At 40.2% G+C, this 21605-nt stretch overlaps 1 pseudogene; it reads right to left on the reverse strand.

Annotated features, from left to right (window-relative positions):
- Positions 1 to 17410: 17410 nt before the first annotated feature.
- LOC131278326 (CDAN1-interacting nuclease 1 pseudogene) lies at positions 17411 to 18253 on the reverse strand (annotated as a pseudogene).
- Positions 18254 to 21605: the final 3352 nt, after the last annotated feature.

Raw genomic sequence — 21605 nt, forward strand, 5'->3', positions numbered from 1 at the left:
GCCGCGAAAGAGCTCTACTAAGCTCTGCATCTGGGTATTGTTCATAATAAGGGAAGAAACTTCTTTGGCATCAAGAGGCCAAATAATAGTGTGCGGTGGGATACCATACGTTTGTATGGAAAGGAAGACTAAGTCAGTGGCCAACGCAATCCAGGCCCTTAGGAAAGGGCAGATTTTTGGGAGTTTGCTCTTTGACGTGTGCAGAAAAAGAAGAGGACCATCTTGCCACAGGAGACCTGTCGGGGTGACCGGCGTCCGTAGAACCAGGGCAAAGATTGGAAGATCTGGAGAGAATCGCTCGAGGCGGCATTGCTGAAGCGCATCACTGACTTGTTGGACGGCTTCTTGCGCAGCGCGGGTGATGGTGATCTTTTGCCGGACTGCAGCAGGTGGGCTATCTTTGGTTTGCAGAAGCTCGAAGAGAGGCTGCATTTGTGCTGTCGTGATGGGAAGAGCTGATCGAAGCCAATTGATTTGCCCACAAAGTTGCTGAAGTTCAGTCAGTGTCATAGTGGGAGAGATGTGCAGCTGAGGGCTTGACGGTTGTATGAAGTGATGGAAATGAAAGCCCAAGAATTGAAAAGGAGGTTTGAGGTTTATTTTGTCTGACTGTACGGTAAGCCCGAGACTCGAGAGGTTGGTCATCACTGCAGAAAGCAGGTCATTGAGAAGGGTGCTAGAACTCGCTGCTAAGAGAAGATCGTCCATATAATGGATGATGTATGTTTCTTCAGGCTGGAAATGAGAGCGCAGCAGCTCGAGGGCACAGTTGACATAAAGCTGGCACATGGTGGGGCTATTCCGCATACCTTGTGGTAGCACTCTCCACTGGAATCGGCGTGCTGCGCCCTGGTTGTTAGTGCGTGGGACTGTAAATGCAAATCGTGGGCAGTCCCGCGGGTGAAGAGGAATGGAGAAAAAACAGTCCTTGATGTCGATGGTCGCCGCATGAAAATGCTGGGGGACTGCAGTAGGATGGGGGCAGCCTGGCTGGGGTGACCCCATCGGCTTGATGTGCTTGTTGATTTCTCGAAGGTCGTGGAGAAGGCGGAACTTGCTAGTGTTTTTTTTGTTAATGACAAAGATTGGTGAGTTGTAGGGACTGGTGGACGGCTCAATGTGCCCCGCTTGTAGTTGTTCCTCGACGAGGGCAGAGAGAGCCTGTAACTTGTGCACGGGCAAGGGCCACTGCTCGACCCAGATGGGCTCCTCTGTGTCCCATTCCAGAGGGATAGGGTCAGGTCTTGAGACAGGAGCAGTGGCCCCTAGAAGGGGGGGGGGCAGCGCGGCTGAGAAGGCTTCTGTGGTGATTCGAGCTTTTAGCTGGCTGAGGACATCTCGTCCCCACAGGATGGTTTGAACTGAAGAAAGGACGAGTGGACGAATTTGGCCTTCGTGACCTTCTCGATCGTTCCAATGCAAAGGCTGTGATGTCTTCCAGGAGGTAGCAGCTCCCGTGGCGCCAATGACTTGAGGGCCGGTTTCGAGGGGCCAGTGGTTGAAGGCAGCGATTTCAAAGGGAATACAAGAGATTTCAGCACCAGAGTCTAAGAGCCCTTCAAGCCACTGCCCGTTGATTTTGAGCTCGAGGGACGGTTTCTGGTGACGTGTGATAGGCATTGTCCACATTAGGGCTTTGGAGCTCTCTTGAAGGCCTCTTGGGAGAGGGGCTGAGGCCTGCCCCGTTGGAAGTTTAAAGGCTGTTGTGAGGAACGGCAATCGCGAGCCCAATGGTACCCTTTTCCACAGCGTGGGCATGGTGTGGGGGGGCCTCTCGGTCGGCGCAGTGCCTCGGCAGGGCGGGGAGCCGCTTGTTGAGGGCACTTGCGGATGAAATGACCAGGTTGACCGCATCGAAAGCAGGCAGAAGCAGAGGCAGAGGACACAGCCATGGCGGAGGCAAAGGCAATAGTAAGCGCTTTAGTTTGAGGGTCAATATCTCGGCAGGCTAAGACCCACTCGTGTATCTGCTTGTCGCGAAGAGGGAGGATGACAGTCCGGAAGGGTGCGAGGCATCCGTCGAGAATAAGCTCTTTTGCTAACATAAATTGGGCGTCTTCATTGGTGATTTTCCGCTGACAGGCTTCTAGAACGCGTGCGACAAACGCGGGAAAGGTCTCTTGTGGGTCTTGAAGCATTTGCGCAAATTTGGTAGATTGCTTGGAGGAGACTAGTGAAAATGACCGCTGGACAAGGTTCTTTGCTCGTTGCCAAAACCCTGGATCTATATTGACATAAGACTGAGGATTAGCAAAGCCGTTGATTCCGGTGTAGGCGTCCGGTGGATCTCTGACACCGATGCGGGCGTTCTCTGCTACTTGCTGCTCAACAGCATGCTGATAATAGGCACGCCATTCAAGAAACTGACCGGGCGGAAGGATGGCGCGGGCTAAGGAAATCCAGTCATAGGGGAGCGCAAGTTGAACTCCCAGTTCTTCTAACAATTGTTGGACATATGGGCTACCTATACCATCTTCTTTCATGGCCTTTCTCAGTGTCTTGATCTCTTCGGCCGTAAAGGGAAGCCAGGTCTGAGGGCGCTGTGGCGTAGGCAGCGGGTTGAGCGGGTAAAGCTGAGGGGCGGAAGGGTGCGCTCTTCCGGAGTCGCCGTTATATGGTGGTGGCGAGGGATGAGCGGTAGCGGGAAACAAGTGAGGGAGTGGCAGCTTAGCAGCGTCAAGGCGGCAACAAGCTGGTGGCGGGACCCTTTTGAGCGTCGGACAAGATGGCGGTGAAGCCACGTCATTTCCGGGAGCCGGCCAAGATGGCGGCGAAGTTACGTCACTTCTGGGGGCCGGCCAAGATGGCGGCGGAGTTACATCATTTCCGGGGGCCGGCCAAGATGGCGACGAAGCTACATCATTTCCGGGGGCCGGCCAAGATGGCGGCGAAGCTACATCATTTCCGGGGGCCGGCCAAGATGGCGGCGAAGCTACATCATTTCCGGGGGCCGGCCAAGATGGCGGCGAAGCTACATCATTTCCGGGGGCTGGCCCGGGGGATGACGAGACAGGAAGGGGCGGGTAAAGGCGAGAGGAAGCGCCTTTGTTCCCGCCGGCGGGCTCTAATCCGGGTGAGGAAGAAGCAGGAAGCACGCCATCTTGGGCAGGGGTGGAGGAAGGAGGAGGAGGTCCGCTATTCTGAGGAGCCACAGAAACGGTTTCTGTAGGCGGCGGGGAGCGCGAGCGGGGAGGCTCGCGCTCGAGAGCTGTGGCGAGCTGGTCAGACAGAGAATTCGTGTCTCTAAGATCATCGGGCTCATAATCATTGGGTTGTTTGATCGATTTGTCCCGGATGACTTCGGATGGTGCACCAAGGAGGCAGGCACGAACGGCCACAAGAGTAGGCAGCAGGCCGGGCGGAAAAGACCGCCTTTCATGCTCTATGGCAGAGGTAACTCGATCTATTAGCCGTGAGTACGTGTCCGGGCTCCAGAGCTGGCAGGTGGCGAGCCACGGATTGAAGGGGAGTAGTAAGTCCCAATATTTTTGGAGCTGTTTCAGGGAAACGCGAACCCCATTGGTATCAAGCAGGGCGGCTAAAAGCCGAACCTGAGGGGTATGGTGTGAAGAGAGGGAGGTGCCCATAGTGGGAGAAGAAAAGACGGCGACGGGGTCCCTACCTGGAGAGCTGAAATGGTCGCCAGTAGACAACAGCAACAGCAGACAACAGGGGCCGTAAGGCGGTGGAAGGAAAGGATCCCGGACGAGCCCCCAAGTGTGGGCTCGCTGGCAGTGATTAGCGGCCCACGAGGTCCGGGCAGCCTTCCACGGCTCGGCGGGAAGCCCCTAGGCCAGCGCGTAGGCCTAGGTTCTCCAGGCGTGGGGGATGCGCGGTAAAAACCACGGAGACAGCCTGAGCGCAGGAACAAGTCTGCTTTATTGCGGAAATACACTTGGTTATATAGGGTTGGGTAGAGGGAGGGGCAGGAGCTGGGGCGGGTTAACTACGGGGCGGTAGTGGATAGGCGGAGTTGTGCAGGCGGCTATGAGGTAGGCAGTAGCCAGGGAAGAAGGCAGATTATATATTGGCAACGTGGGCGGGACTGGCGGGAAGGACAGCAACGGCTGGAGGAAGGAGATAACAAAGGCTGGGGGAAGGGATGCAGCAACATGCAACAACACTGATGACTTGACCCACTACTCTGTCCTCCCCTATTAAGAACCACCCACCCTCTCTTCTGTTTGAGAACATATCAGGCCTCCCCAGGCGGGAGTCCAACTCCTTCCCACACATTATGTTGGTCATCCCCACTGATACAACACACTGTAACAGAATGATCACTCACATATTCTCTAGAAGATGGTCTTTGGTGTGCCTTATCCCAAATGTCACCCCCATCCAAATCCCTAAACCAGTAACCCTTCCATGTCATAATGCCAAAAATGTTTTCTCAACATGGTAGTTTCAACCATCTATCCACCAATCCCAGGGGTCACATGGTCCCTTCCCCAACCCTCTCACCAGTTCCATGGACTATCCAACCCATCCTTCTGTGCCTACCCGCTGTCAAGCTTACACCACTTGACCCAATAGTATCCCTACACCTCTGTCATATTCCTTCACTGCACTACTACTCACTTCCACCTTACTTATCATAGATTTCACCCACATAGGCATTGGGCTTACAGACTTCTTCTCCTACTCTATTTCCTGTAACTTATCTTCCAGACTCTATCTCTCTGAGTCTGCTCAATTTGCTTAATTCATATCAGAGACATCATGTAGTATTTGTCCTTCAATGTCTTGCTTGCTTTGTTCAACATAAGTTCCTCAAGATTCATCCATGTTATCCCAGGTGTTAGTACTGTGTATTGCTTCCCACAGCTGAGTAATATTCTATTGTTTGGATATACCACCTTTTGTTTATCCCTTCATCTGTTATAGGCCTTTGGGTTGATTCCAACTTTTGCCAGTAATGAATAATGCCCATATGAACATTAGTGTGCATATATCTGTTCACGTCCTTGCTTTCAATTCTTCTGGGTATGTACCCAACAGTGGAATTGCTGGGTCATATGGCAGATCTATAGTTAGTTTTTTTTTTTTTTTTGAGGAACCACCAAACTGTCCTCCACAATGGCTGGACCATTCTACAATCCCACAAGCAGTGGATGAGGGTTCCCATTCGTTCACATCCTCTCCAACACTTGTAGTTCTGTTTATTATTTTTAAATGGCCACCAGTCTTATCAGTGTAAGATAGTATCTCATTGTAGTTTTGATTTGCGCTTCCCTAATAGCAAGTGATGTTGAGCACTTTTTCATGTGCTTTTTAGCCATTTGTATTTCCTTCTTTGGAGAAGTGTCCGTTCAAGTTGCTTGCCCATTTTTTAAATGGGTTGTCTGTCTTTTTATTTTTAGGTTATAGGATTTCTTTATATATGCTGGATATTAAGCTCCTATCAGATATATGGTTATCAAATATTTCAGCTTATTGGGTAGGCTGTCTTTTCACTTTCTTGACAAACTCCTTTGAGGTACAAAAGGTTTTAATTTTTTCTTTTTTAATTTTTGAGGAGGTCTCATTTATCTATTTTTTCTTTTGCTGCTTGTGCTTTGGGTATGAAGTTCATGAAGCCATTTCCTATTACAAGTCCTGTAGATGCTTCCCTACATTATCTTCCAATGTCTCTATGGTCTCGGTTCTTATATTTAGATCTTTGATCCATCTTGAGTTAATTTTTGTATAAAGTGTGAGATGCTATTCCTCTCTCATTCTTTTGGATATGGATATCCAGTTATCCAAGCACCATTTGTTGAAGAGGTCATTCTCTCCCAGTTGAGTGGGTTTGGTGGTCTTGTTAAATATCAGATGACTCTATATGTGAAAACCTATATCAGAACTCTCAATTCAGTTACATTGGTCAGTATGTCTATCCTTGTTCGGATACCATGCAGTTTTGACAACTGTAGCTGTGTAGTATGTTTTAAAGTCAGGTTGTGTGATTCCTCCAATTTCTTTTTTCTTTTTCAATATGTCTTTGGCTATTCAAGGCCTCTTTGCCTTCCAAATAAATTTCATAGTTAATTTTTTCAATTCAGTAGAAAATGCTGTGTTGATTTGTATTGGAATTGTATTGGAATTAAATCTGTAGATTAATTGTATTAATCTGTAGATTAATTTGTATTGAATTGTATTGGAATTAAATCTGTAGATTAATTTGGGTAGGATAGACATCTTAATGTTGTTTAGTCTTCCTATCTATGAACAGGGAATATTCTTCCATTTATTTATGTCTTCTTTGGTTTCCTTTAATAGTGTTGTGTAGTTTTCTGTGTATAAGTCTTTTACATCTTTTTTTAAATTTATTCTTAGGTATTTGATTATTTTAGCTACTATTGTAAATGGTATTTTTTTCTTGATTTCTCCCTCAGATTGCTCATTAATGGTGTACAGAATTGCTACTGACATTTGTGCATTGATCTTATAACCCGCAACTTTACTAAACTCATTTATAATTTCTAGAAGCTTTGTTGTAGGTTTCTCAGGGTTTCTATGTATAGGATCATCTTGTCTGGAAATAGTGAAATTTTACTTCTTCCTTTCCAATTTGAATGCCTTTTATATCTTTTTCTTGCCTCAATGCCTGAGCAAGTACTTCTAACACAATTAAATAGGAGCAGTGATAGCAGGCATCCTTGTCTTTGTTCCAATCTTAGAGGGAAAGCTTTTAGGATTTCATAATTGTATATGATGTTAGCTGTGGGTATTTCATATATTACCTTTATCATGTTCAGAAAGTTTCTTTCTATTCCAAACTTCTGCAGTGTTTTTATCAGGCAAGTGTGCTGCATTTTGCCAAATGCTTTTCCTGTGTATATAGAGATGATCAGGTGATTTTTTTCTTTCATCTGTTTATGTGGTATATTACATTGATTGATTTTCTTATGTTGAACCATCTTTGCATATCCAGAATGAAACCCACTTGGTTATGGTGCAATTCATTTGATGTGCTGTTGAATATGATCAGCAAGTATTTTGTTGAGGACTTTAGCACCTAAGTTCATTAGTGAGCTTGGTCTGTAATTTTCTTTTCTTGTAGCATCTTTTTCTGGCTTTGGTATTAGGGTAATTTTGACACCATAGAATGAGTCCAGTAATGTTCCTTCTACATCTATGTTTTGGAAGAATTTAAGCAGGATTTGTGCTAGTTCTTTATGGAATGTTTGGTAGAAATCACCTGTGAAGCTATCTGGTCCTGGGCTCATCTTAGTTGGGAGGTTGTTGATGACTGATTCTATCTCTTTATTTGTGATTGGTCTGTTGAGTTAATCAATTTCTTCTTTTGTCAATGTAGGCAGTTTGTGTGTTTCTAAGAATTTGTCCATTTCCTCTAAATTATCCTTCTTTTTTGGATATAATTTTTCAAAGTATCCTCTTATGATACTTTTTATTTCTGTGGGGTCAGTGGTGGTATCTCCTTCCTCATTTCTTATTTTGTATATTTGCATCTTCTCTCTTTTTCTTTATTAGTCTAGCCAAGGGTTTGTCAATTTTAATGATCTTCTCAAAGAACCAGCTTTTGACTTTATTTTTTCTAATGCTTTCCTATTTTCTATTTCATTTACTTCTGCTCGAATCTTTGTAATTCCTCCTTTCTACTTCCTTTGGGTTTAGTTTGAGATTCTTTTTCTAATTCTTCCAGGTGTGCAGTTAGGTCTTCGATTTTAGCTCTTTCTTCTTTTTTGATATAAGCTTTTATGGCTATGAATTTCCCTCTCAGTACAGTTTTTGCTGCATCCCTTAAGCTGTGATATGTTGTGTTGTCACTTTCATTTGTTTCAAGGTAGTTACTGATTTCTTCTGAGATTTCCTACTTGATCCACTGTTTGTCTAAGACTGTATTAACTTCCATATCTTTGTGCCTAATATGGTTCTCTGGCTCTTACTTATTTCCAGCTTCATTCCATTGTGGTCAAAGAACTTTCTTTTATACTTTTAATGTTTCTGAGTTCATTGAGAATTTTTCTGTGGCCTAACATGTGGCTTATCTTGGAAAATGATCCATGTGCAAAGAATGTATATCCTGCTGTATATGGGTGTAGTGTTCTGTATATGTCTATTAGGTTCAGATCCTCTAATGTAATATTCAAAGTCTTTGTATCCTTATTGATTCTCTGATGAGATGTTCTGTCTAATGGTGATAACGGTGTATTAAATTCCCCCACTATAATTGTAGAGGCATCTATTTCTCCACTTAATTTTTCCAGTGTTAATTTCATGTATTTTGATGCACTGTGGTTAGGTGCATAAATTTTTATGACTGTTTTTTCTTCTTGAAAGTTTACTCCTTTTACTAATATATAGTGTCCATCTTTGTCTCTTACGACAGTTTTTCATTTAAAGTCTGTTTTGTCCAATATTGGAATAGCTGGGGGAAACAGATGTGACTCAACCATTTGGGCTCCCATCTACCATATAGGAGGTTTCAGGGTTCAATGCTCAGGGCCTCCTGGTGAGGACAAGCTGGCCCATGCAGTGAGCTGGCCCACGTGGAGTGCCAGCCCATGCAGGAATGCCACCCCATGCAAGAGAGCTGGCCAACGTGGAGAGCTGGCTCAGCAAGATAATGCAACAAGAGACACTGAGGAAAGAAATTAAGAAGATGTAGCAGAACAGGGAGTTGAGGTGGCAAAAAGACTAATTGCCTCTCTCTCATTCCAGAAGAGCCAAGGGTGGGGGAAGAACTAAAGTAAATCTTTAAAAAAAAAAAAAAAAAAGAATAGCTAGTGCCCCCATTATTGGGAAGCAGTTGTGGTTCAAGCAGTTGTGCACCTGTCTACTTCATGGAAGGTCCTGGGTTCGGTTCTCGGTGCCTCTTAAAGAAAATGAGCAAGACGGTGAGCTGGTGCAACAATCTGACACAGTAAAATGATGCAATGAGATGACACAAGGGAGAATAACGATGGGGAAACACAATGGGAGGCACAGTAAGTGGGAGTAAGGGTGGCTCAAGTCATTGGTCACCTCCTTTCTTTCTGGGAGGTTTAGAATTTGGGCCCTGGTACCTTCTAAAAAGAAAATGAGTAAACAAAGAAGAGACACACAGAGTAGATAGTGAGCACAAAACATCAGGAATTGGGGGTGAAATAAATAAATAAATAAAATCTTAAAAAATAAATAAAATAAAATTTCAAATATATTTAAATAACAATAAAATGTTTAGAAAAGCATGTAGGAGATTTCCTATATAACTTAATTGAGGACACATTCTTAGGCAAAAAAAGAAATCCAGAATCTATGAAAGAAAAGATAGACATATCCACTAAATGTCTATTATAGGGAAGCAGATTTGGCTTAATGGATAGAGTGTCTGCCTACCACATGGGAGGCCCAGGGTTCAAACCCAGGGCCTCCTGACCCATGTGATGAGCTGGCCCATGCACAGAGCTGATACGCACAAGAAGTGCCATGCCATGCAGGGGTGTCCCCCACATAGGGGAGCTCCACGCGCAAGGAGTGCACCCCATAAGAAGAGCTGCCCAGCATGAAAAAAGTGCAGACTGCCCAGGAGTGGCACCATACACATAGGGAGCGGATGCAGCAAGATGATGCAACAAAAAGAGACAGATTCCCAGTGCCACTGACAAGAATGCAAGCGGATACAGAAGAACACACAGTGAATGTCTCATGATGATGGAGAAGGTTGTTGTTATGGGGGGAGGAGTGGGTGAGGGAGGTGGGGATATATGGGGACGTCATATTTTTTGAATGTAGCATTAAAAAAATAAAGACCAAAAAATGACATTACATTTTAAAAAAAACCTTTATAGATAGACCCAAAAAAATTTTACTTAACTTTAAAAAAAAGAAAAAGTCTATTATAGACTAGAAATTTTAAAAGGCAAGATTTAGAGGGAAGAGTGATAATAAAGCTATAAAAAATATCAGAATTGAAAATATTTTCAATGATAATATCAAAAACATAATAATATGTAAAATCTATATTGTTTTCATAAAGTAACAAGGAAAAGAAAATGGGTAAAGAATAAGAAGAAGCAATTAGTAAAAGACCAGCAAAGACTAAAAGACACTCAAGCTCACTACTTGTCAGGGAAAAATGTTAAGAAACAATGAAGTATCACTTAGTGTGGTAAACGTTAAAAAAAGTCACAGGATAATGAGAATAAAAGGAAAACTTTGCTCTCACTGGTAGAAACGTAGATTATTTCAGCCATTTAGGAAAAAAAAAATCTGACAGTATCTCCTAAATTTTTGAGAGAAAAATCCCACTCTTGAGCAATTAATCTAAATAATGAAGTCACCAGCATGTAAGCATAAAGTAATTAAGGGAGATGGGTAGTTACTTTTTTTTTTTAATTTATTTTTTCTTTATTCCCCCCACCCCCTCACAGCTTGCTGATTGCCTGGTCTCTGTGTCCATTTTCTGCACACTCTTCTGTTTTTTCTTTTGTTGGTTTGCTTTTGCTTGTTTCCCTTTTCTTTTTGTTGTATCACCTTGCTGAGTCGACTCTGCAGTGCCCGAGCCTGAGGCTTTCCACAGTGTGTGGACGAGCCTGCCTTCACAAGGAGGCCCTGGTACGCGAACCCAGGACCTCCCCCATGGTAGACAAGAGCCCAACTGATGGAGCCACAGCCAATCCCTGGTAGTTACTTTTTATAAATGTATAATTGCATTTTAAAAATATTTTCTCAAATGACCTCTTTTCTTTTGTAATTTGGAAAACTTCCAGCTAAGTATATTCTCAGTGAGAAAATAAGAAGAATATCTTATATTTATATAGTACTTATTATGAACTAATCACTACTAGCACTGTATAGACATTAACTCAGAGATTCTTAACCTTTTTTGTTCCATGGACCCCTTTGCCAGTCAGATGAAAACCACAGACTGCTTATCAGAATGTATCAGCAGATAGTTTTATGACACTCAACATCGGCATGTCTTTAAATTAAGTTTTAAGATTATTCAAAATTACATTTTAAAACTTCCCCATAATTTCAATACCTGATACCCTAACATGGTTCAACATCTGTCCAAATAGTCATTTTTGGCAAACATTTAGAAATTCAAGTTTTCTCACAGCATCATAAAACCATCTCCACCATCCTTCCCAACCTTTTTGCAGACAGTTATCCACTGTACTCAGAACATGCTACATCAAAATAAAAACCATACTAAGTCCACACTCTACTTGTATTATTTTTAGATATATCACACCCATAGCAACACATCCCCACAAGAATAACAATTTTTGAATTTTCAATTCAAGCTCATGGACCACCTGAAATCTTTCCAAGGATCCCTTGGGGATCCGTGAACCCCTGCATTAACTCATATTTTTAACAACCTTAGAGGTTGAGTACTAGTATTACTTTTTAACAAGAGTTGTTCAAAAACACATAGTGGGTAAGTGGTAGAGATAGAATTTGGATGTAGGTGGTAAATCTAATATCAAAATCTTCACTGTTAATCACTCCTAATCTACACATTAGGACATAATTATGAATACTAGAAGCAAAAAATAGGAGAAAGTGCCCTTTAAGAATCCCAAGACATATTAAGAAAAGCTGGAAGGTGACGAATGCCTTTTTATATAAATATCGTATGAGACACAAAACTCCAATAAGCTGGAGAATTTGGAAACATCCAGGAGGTAGACATCTATATTACAAATACTAAGCAGGCAAAGAGGACTTCCATTAATGATCTTTCAGTTCACCAAAGTACAGCATGTACATGTCAAAAAGATAAGAAAACAAGAATTAACAGCTTGTTTAAATTAAATTTAGGATGACAAATCTCTGGAGTAATTTAACCTGGCCATCCCTCATCTTTTAGGAATGGAGAATTAAGAGATTAGTGTTTAGTATAAAATGGATTTCTTACAGAGGACACCATCTGGAAAGGCTGACGAAATACGCCCAACAAAAATAAACAACAAAAATAAAAGACAACCCTAGATTTGTTTTTTTTGAGAATTGAAATATTTTTAAACAATACTTAGACTATCTTTTCAAAATTATGTGTAATCATGAATTTCCCAAAAAGAAAAGAACAATTTGAATGTGTACGGACTTCTTAAATAATGACATCTCTCCCAATATGTCATCAATATATTTGATGATAAATGAATTAAAAGGAATGGTTTCCTTTATTAAAAATGATTATATAAGTACAACTTCAATAATTTATCTAGGGAAAAGTATAAACCAAATCCCACAGCTGTTTGCACGTACTTCCATGGTAGCGTTATGGATAGAGTAATAAGCTAAAAACAATTAACCTTATATTCCGTGGGAATGGAAAAAGGTGCAGTGACTATGGGCAGCAATATGGGCAATTCCTCAAAAGGTGAAATATATAAGTACTATATAACCCGTCAATTCCACTCCTAGGAATATACTCCCCAAAATTGAAAACAGGAACTCAAACAGATATTTATAGTCCAATGTTTATGGCAGTATTAATCACAATAGTCAAAGGTGGAAACTATCCAAGTTGTTCCTACACAGATGCAGGGATAAACAAAATGTGGTATATTCACACAGTGGAATATTATTGGCTGTAAGAAAGAATGAAGTTCTAATTCATGCTGCAACACGGATGAACCATACAAATATTATACTGAGCGAAGTAAGCAAGGCATATAACAACAAATACTGTACATGGTTACTTATATGAAATATCTAGTAATAGCAAATTCACAGAGACAGAAAATAGGTTAGAAGGTAACAGAGAATGAGGGAAGGAGAGGAGGTGAGGTTTTTGCTTGAAGAGAATAGAAGTTTGTAAATTTGAAAATATATATATATATATAAGAAAAAAATCATATTCCCACACATTACTTAATTTCTACTCTCAATAACAGAAATCCTCTACTACAGCTCATGCTAAATGTGATTTTGGAAATAGGCAGTTAAAATTTATCTACTCTCTCTCTGGGGTATCCTCAGGCTCCCTCATGGAAATATAAAAGAAAAATCTGTAGGAAGGTAGTTTGCATCAATACTTGTTTAAAATGTACATCAGTATCTTTTGAAACTGCATTCTTTAAATTGATTTAGGTACTAGAAGCTAAATGATAGAAATTAAATACATTCCTTTCATAATAAAAGACATAATTCTTCCCATGAATGAGGAATATTCTCATCTTTTTTGTTACATATGACAACTAATATTTAGCATTTATTAGGTTTGCTCTATTTCATAACATCAGTAAGGGGCCATAAAGGCACAATAGAGGAAGATATCTGTATTAGTTAGCCAAAGGGGTGCTGATGCAAAATACTAGAAATTGGTTGGCTTTTATAAAGGGTATTTATTTGGGGTAGGAGCTTACAGATACCAGACCATAAAGTATAAGTTACTTCCCTCACCAAAGTCTATTTTCACGTGTTGGAGCAAGATGGCTGTCAACGTCTGCAAGAGTTCACGCTTCCCGGATTCCTTCTTTCCAAGGTCTTGCTTTTCTCTGGGTTCAAGGTTCCTTTCTTCCTGGGGTTTGCTTCTCTTTCCTCTGCAAGCTTACTTCCCAGGGCTCCAACTTAAGTCTTTAGCATCAAATTCCAGCATCAAAACTCCAACATCAAAAACCTCAGCTCTGTTCTTTGCCATGCCTTTTATCTGTGAGTCCCCACCCACCAAGAGGTGGGAACTCAATGCCCTAATCATAATTCAATCATGCCCAGGTACAGATCAGATTACAAACATAATCCAATATCTATATCCCACTGCTATACTCCACCCTCCGAATTTCAAAAAGACATCACAATATTAAAAAAAAAAAAAAACTTAAATCAGTAATAATGTAAGTACTAAATCATATCACAATCAATTTAAAGAAGTACACTTTGTCTTGGGGCAAAGTCCTGGTCTGCTATAGACCTCTGAAACTTACAAAAACAATTTATGTGTTTCCAATAAACAAAGGGACAGACATAGGATAAGCATTTTCATTACAGTAAGTAGAAATTGGTAGGGAAACATGAGTCATCGGTCCTCAACAGTTCTGTAAACCTGTAGGGCATCCTCCACTTGATTTCAGTCTGAGAGTCATTCTTAAGATGATGGCTTCTTCTCCTTGGGGCCATTTGGGGATCCACCCTTTCCATAGTCTTGCCCAATGGCCATTTTCTTGGTCCACCCTCATCAAGCATTTGGGTGTCCACCAAGCTCCAGACCTCTCTCTGCAAGACTGTTGGGGTGATTTCCATGTCTTATCCAATCTTTGGGTTAGAGTCTTAATCCCCCTAGCACAGCATCTTGAAGACAACATTCCCCCCAACCTTTGGCATACAAGCTCAACCCTCTCAGAGCAATGATTTTGACCACCTGGGCTTCCTAACCTTTGGGGACAGCTCCACCCCTCTCAGACCTGTGGGGTGCTGACCGCAACTGCCCTAATCCTTTAGGAATGTTCTCCAATCTCTCTGTACCCTGGGGCAGCAAAACTCTCCCAGAACATCAGACAGGAAAATTCACCCTCTTCAACTGCTAGGGCAAACTCACCCTCTCTGTACACATGGGTGGGTTTCCTCTCTTGGCCCAAGGTGAGGTATTAATTCCAGATCTCAGCTTCCATGGTTTTCCTCTTAAAGCTGTTTCTTCTTCAATCTCTCTTTTCCATGTCCTTTTTATTCCAGGCTGACAGTGGTTTTGTTCATACAGCTCTCTCAAAAAGTCTGTTGGTTTAGCATGCAGGAAGCAGAGGTCTAAGCCATCAGACAGTAAGACTTCCCACAAGTCTTTGTTAGATAACTGCATCTTCAATCTTTATTTACCAGTTCCAAGTTTAGTTAAGTTCTCCAACAGGGCACTTTCATCTGGGAGTTTGATTTCCAGGGGCTTGGAATTTGCTGAGTTAGTTTCTCTTCTCTTTGTGCCTAACAGTTTCAGTTCTTAGCATATCTCTTTCATCTAGCATTTTGCTATAAGCTGCAAGCAGAAGCCAAGCTGCAGTCTCCAGGTTTACTTTGGAAATTTCTTTAGCTAAATGCCCAGGGTCACCATTTTCAAATTCTGCCTTCCAAAAAACCAGGAGTTAATCTTGCTAAGTTCTCTGCAACTTTAAAACATGGATTGCCTTTCCTCCAGTTTCCAATAATAGTTTCATCATTTACTTCTAAGGCATCATAAAAAGTCCCTTTAGCATCCATATTGCTATCAACAGTCTCTTCAAAGCACTGTAGGTCTTTTCTTCCAATCATCTCATGATTTCTCAAAAAAATACTCCTTACCCATTTATAAAACCATTCCAGCATTTTGGTAACTGCGAAAGCACTTCCCCACTCCTCTGTACCAAATTCTGTATTAGTCAGCCTAAGGGGGGCTGATGTAAAATACCAGAAAAATGTTGATTTTTATAAAAGGTATTTATCTGGGGTAGGAGCTTACAGATACCAGGCCATAAAACATAATTTACTTCCCTTACCAAAGTCTATTTTCACGTGTTGGAGCAAGATGGCTGCCGACATGTTGAGGGTGCAGGCTTCCTGGATTCCTCCATTCCAGGATCTTGCTTCTGTCTGGGTTCAAGGTTCCTTTCTTCCTGGGGCTGGCTTCTCTTTTCTCTGTGAGAGTACTTCCCAGGGCTCCAGCTTAAGTCTTCAGTATCAAACTCCAACATCAAAACTTCAGAGTCAAAAACCCTCAACTCTGTTCTTTGCCATGCTTTTTATCTGTGAGTCCCCACCCCACCAAGTTGCAACTAGCAAATTAGGGAAGTGATAATACATATATTGATTGTTGCATTGGTTCGTGTGGGATTTTTCCTAGGCAAGTGAAGTCAGAAGACAGGTAATAGAATTTAACATTTATCAGGAAAAGAAATATATAGCACAAGTTCACAAGGCCAGACCTAGGGCCCCATTAGGCGCTGACCACCTTAAATATTATATTTTTTTAGAAGAAGGAGAGTAAAATGGAAACCATTGGCCATTTCTCCTAGTAACCTAGTTTCTCCTCTAGATCAGGATTCCTGCTGTCACAGGTAATTACGCTACTCAGATAAGTCAACTGTTCCAGTGGGAGGGGATTGTGGTGAAAAAGAAAGTGAAACTTGAAAAATAGATATCCAGAAAGCCAAGCCTACACTAAAGGAGAGCATTTGGAAGATAAGGAAATAGGGATGGGAATAAGGAAAAAAGTCTTTACATGTTGCAAAAGATTGGCTGTGAGAAGAATAGTAAGATTCCTTAAAAGGTATTAAAAATCTTGTGTTCCCTATCCAAAGAATTTAGGAAATCAGTTGTGATTATATAAATATAGTAAACTTTCACTTAGAACATTTTAAAGCAATGTCAATATATGAAAAGCATCACAGCACTCACCTTAGTTTCCTTCAGTATTGGAATATTTATTTCCATTTCTTAGTCATTTTTGTCCCCCAACCTTCCCTGTGAAAATTTTATTTTCTAGCAACAAGAAGAAACAAATTATCTGATAAAATTAGACAGGTTATTAAGAAAATTCAAGAACAGGGGACTTTTATATTAGAATATAAAAAAGGCACCTACTCATTTTCCCATGATGCCCACCCCCCATGACTAATTGAATTCTTTTTAATGCAGGCATAGGCCAAAGAGCAAGTAGGGACATTGGGAAATACTTATATGTGTGTGTGTGTGTGTTCAATCTTGTTAAAAGAAAGCTTTTTCTGAATTCTGGATCTTTACAGTAGAAAATATAAATAACAACGAAGCTGAGTCCTAAGCCCTTTACATCACAGGTGTATTAAGTACTATTGGTAATTACAAATAAGTTTCTGCAACTCAACATGTTCTCTTGGGACAAACTGACTATTCTTGTGGGACAAATACGATTTATAGGTGCAATATTAAACTTGTCAGAGGCCAACCTTTTATGACACAAAATTCTAGTTAAGAGATGCTGTAGATACATAGATGTTTGCCAATGAACATGAAAATATTTGATGTTGCTTGTATTACTATCAACATACATCTTAAAATCTCCTAAAATGGTAACAGAAAACATTGCACACTAAAAAGTTTAAGCATAAAATAGAGACTGACATAATACTCAGGGAGAATTGCAGCCACCCATCAAAAAAGAAATCTCAACAACTCGGAGGAGAATTGAAAAATCATATCTTTCAGTCTCTACTTTTTGTTGTTGTTGTTCTGGATACATGGGAAACCATCTGGAAGGAAGAAAGAGTAGGATTATCTATAAACTACCTGTTTTGACAGAGACAAATGCTGATAATGAGTAGGTTGTGTCTATAGTTCTTGGCTCTTCACATCAGCAAGAGATGAAGGAAAGCAGAAACTCCTGATATATTTGTCTAAAATGGTGTGACCACAGGCAACAGGAGTTCAGCTAAAGTTCAGGGTAGATGTTGCCAGGAGTTTACAATGCAGGAAAAAGGAAAATTGCTTGCAGGTTTACTCTTGCCTCTTACCTCTACTTCCAGGATCATTAGGGTCAAGCTAAGCCAGGGCATAAGGTGGCAATGTCCACACAGACACAGACTGTGAGCAGGATGCCCCTCTCCTGTTTACAGACCAGCTCCTGGATAAATCAATAGATGACCAAGTCTGACCCCAACTTATTCCAATAGCTCCATAACTGGTCCTGCGGGTAGGTGTGGTGGCTGCATTCATCAAATGAGTCTTTGTTTTCAATCCATTGAGTTGTATGCCCTTCTACAGCAACTGATACTTGTCAAATAAAGTCTGGTGTTTTGTCATAATCCTTTGCATGGAGCTGCTCTTCATCTAGGAAGGACAGATTTTGCTCTAGAAATAAGTCTTGCAGCAGGACTTCATGCTCATGTCCAATGGCACATTTGATGCAGTCCACCAGTGGTCCATACAGCTGCCACGCACAATGCACTGATAGAGCTGATCTGCTAGAACTGCATCTGGTGAGAAGGGTCCTCCAGTATACTGTGTAAAAACAAATTTGGAGGATGGAGGTTCCTCATACTCTCATAGAACCTCCCCCCCCCCCCCCCCAGTATAATCCCAACCATTAATGCGGGTGCATAGTCCATTTGACTGGCCAGCTCTAAAAGCACTGGGGAAGCTCCATTTTCTACCACTCTGTTCAAGTACCTCTGGAAATAACTTTTAATTGCTTTAGAAGTATGATGTCTGGCATGTATTCTTTCCTTGTGTTCTGGTACTCCTGGGAGAAGATGCTCAGCAGAGTGGCCTGTGATTCACTGGGGAACCTCTGTTTCAGCTTACTCAGGCTCTGTCTAGGGGGTGGTACAGACTATAGGTGTTGAGCTAGCTTGTCATACTGAGCTTTGGTCAATATCATGTTGCTCTGAAACCTGAAAGTGAAGGGGTCAAGGGAAAACCCTGAGGCTCCAGCAGCCTCTTGCTGGAGGACGGGGCTGGGGTGGTCCTGTCTGCCTTGGCTTGCGTTTAACCTCTTCTCGTTCCTAGCTGTACCTCCTCACCTTATTATTTACAATGGTATCCGTAGTTTAAAATCATTATTTTCTCTGCCATACACATTGTAAAAATATAAAATTAAGCTATGTGTGGGAACATAAGTTTTTAAAAAAGGAAAAAATCAGACAGAATTTTACAGGAGGAAAGAAAAACTGAAAAGTGTCTGAAGGGTACTGAAAATTAGATAAGACAGTACAAGCGACGATACAAAAGGCTGATGCTATTTTAAGCAAGTTATATCAAGTTTCTGTGGCATATTAGGAATGAAGGTTTCCATACGCATAAAATGCAAAGTCTTCCTTGGAAAACTGTCTCTTAAAAGCTTCATATCAGCTTCCAAAATAAGCATAATAATAGAAATAATAAAGACCAATGTAATAAAAGAAATAAATTATTAACTGCAAATAAAAAGCATCGAAAGAAGACCATGATAACAGTTCAAGTTTTCAACAGTTCAAAAATTCAAAGAACAGTAGCTAAGAAGTGATAAGAATAATAAATAGAATTTTAGGGACAAAGCAAGGGAAACTACTCATTAAAAAAATTCTAACTGGGACAGAAGATATTACACAAACTCAACTGTGAAAAGAATCAATAGGAAGGAGATAAATTTGACCCTTAATTTTCAACTGCCTTCACTAATATAATGGTTTAGTTTCTGAATACAGTACAACACTGTGCAATTGACCAGTCATAATGTTATTGTCTACTTTGATGTAGGCGCATCCATAAGTCAAGCCTTTCTGAACCAAGGCACACTTGAAGAAGCTAAATTTATATTTTTAGTGGTTCTTCTTTACTATGACAATGAACTTGAAAACAGCACCACATGGTTTAAAATCTCAGCAATTCCACTTATTATTTGAACATCTTTTGAAAATTAATGGAAAAAAGAATAATTCCCAATAACTTTTATGAAGATTAAAAGAGTATTCATGCATAAAGGCAATTAAGAGAAAATATGCTACATAAATGCAATGAACAAATATTAGATAAATATGCACTTGCAATTGAGCACCATGTTTTGTGGGTATTTCATATTTTCTTCTTGCCTAAATGAAGACAATTACAGAAAGACAAATGTCATATTACATTAGGTTAGGTTTCTTTTATAAAATAATTACATCTTTTTTCCATTTTAAGTATTTACAAATGCCAAACAAAGAAATATTGCAAATTATGTAGAATTCAATCACTGAAGAACATTGTTTTTCACTCAAAAGGACTTCAGAGCATGAGTCTAATATCTCAGTGATTCAGTAATTCAATCAATATTATCTGAAACATCTATTTATAGACTTATCAATTACATTTCTTGATTGCTTAGATGAACAGGCAATTTAGTCACTACTTCCCACAGATAAGGTGAGCTATCATGGATCTTGATGGAAATCATAGCAGTTATCTAACTTTTCTCTTTCCAAACCATTGGCAGATGATTATAAGAAGCTGGGCTATCTGTTCAGTTCCACAGCATCATCAGCTACAAGTCTCATTCATCATGACCAAAAAATTTGACCTGGAGAACATCCCTTATATGTAATCCCTGAGGAATGTTAGGAAGTACGTTCTTGTCAATGGAAGACAGCTTTTAGGATTTCACCACAACAGAGATTTGTTATTAATTTTGATGAATGAATGTATGTGGCCATCTAAAAGAAGATCATAAATGTATGAGTAAAAACAGATAGAGTCACAGAACATATTTTAGGAAAAATGTATTCTTTTTGTGTGATAGGCTTAATCTGCCTGATTCACTTAATTTTTTTCCATTGAATGTCTCCTATTTTTATTATACTTTAAGAATACCTGCTAGCTTCCCAGTCCTAGGTAATTCTATAGAATCCTCAGGCATATCTAGTATCATGACAATTTTACAAATGAGGAAACTGAAGTTGAAGGAGATATATAATATAATATATTTAAGTTTAGCCAATGAGTAACCGACATTAACTGGGGCTTTTTAAATTATAAAGATAATACTATGCTTACTAAACATTATCACCTATTATGTATATTTATTACAATAGGTATTGTATGCCAAATATATGTTAACCATTAGGGATTCTAAAATACATCATGCACAGCACTTACTTAAGCTTTACAACTTTTAGTTTTTAGAATAGTTTTAGATTTACAGAAACATTGCAAAGATAGCAGAGAGAGTCCTCATATTCCCTGTACCAGTTTCCCCTATTATTATCATCTTATGTCAGTATGGTACATCTGTTATAGCTAATGAGATCTGTAATGATGAATTATCATTAACTAAAATATAGTTTCTTCAGATTTCCATCTTTTTCTGTTGCAGGATCCCATTCAGAATGCCATATTATATTTATTGGTCTTGTCTCTATAGGCTCTTCTAGGCTATGATAATTTCCCAAACTTTCCTTGTTTTTGAGGACTGTGACAGTTTTGAAGCGTACTTGTCACTATTTTGTAGAATGTCTCACACCTCAATTGAGATTTGCCTGATTTTTTTTCTTTTCATTATTAGACTGGGGTAATGGGTTTTGGCAAGGAAAACCACAGAGTTAAATGCCATTTTAATCATGTCATATCAACATGGCTTACCACTGCTCATGTTGACTTTTATCACCTGACTGAACATAGACTTTTAAAAATAATTAAAATCAGCGTGATAAATGTTCAAAGTAGATGCCTGAACAGAGGCACTGAGGAGGGAAAGCAAAACTTAAATTACATGCTAATGATTTATTTGCATGTTCTCTCACTTACTAAGAAAAAGATGTTTAAAATCTTCCCATATGATGGTGAATTTGCCTATTTCTAATTTGCAGTTCTGATACATTATCTATCTACCTACCTATCTATATATATATACACACAAATGTATATAGATTTTACTTTATATTTTTTTAGGTTTTATTCCTTTCATTCACATTTAGATTAGTTACCTCTTCCTGGTGAATTTGATATTTTAACATTATAAGTTTTACCTCTGTACCTCTAAAGAAGCTTTTCTTAAAGTCTACTCTTATGTAATTTATATAGCTACTCCATCTTTTGGTTAGTGGTTGCAACATATATGTATTTATTTATATTCCTCTATATTCTATCATTCTATATCCTGTAGGTGTCTTTTGAAACTACCATGTAGCTGTGTTTTTATTTAGCCTGTGGATCATTGTCATTTAATTGTGGCAGATATATTTAATGTCATTTTTATATATTAATGTCTACGTCTACTA

The sequence above is a fragment of the Dasypus novemcinctus genome, chromosome 4 (genome assembly GCF_030445035.2).
Source record: "Dasypus novemcinctus isolate mDasNov1 chromosome 4, mDasNov1.1.hap2, whole genome shotgun sequence".
NCBI classification, from domain to species: domain Eukaryota; kingdom Metazoa; phylum Chordata; class Mammalia; order Cingulata; family Dasypodidae; genus Dasypus; species Dasypus novemcinctus.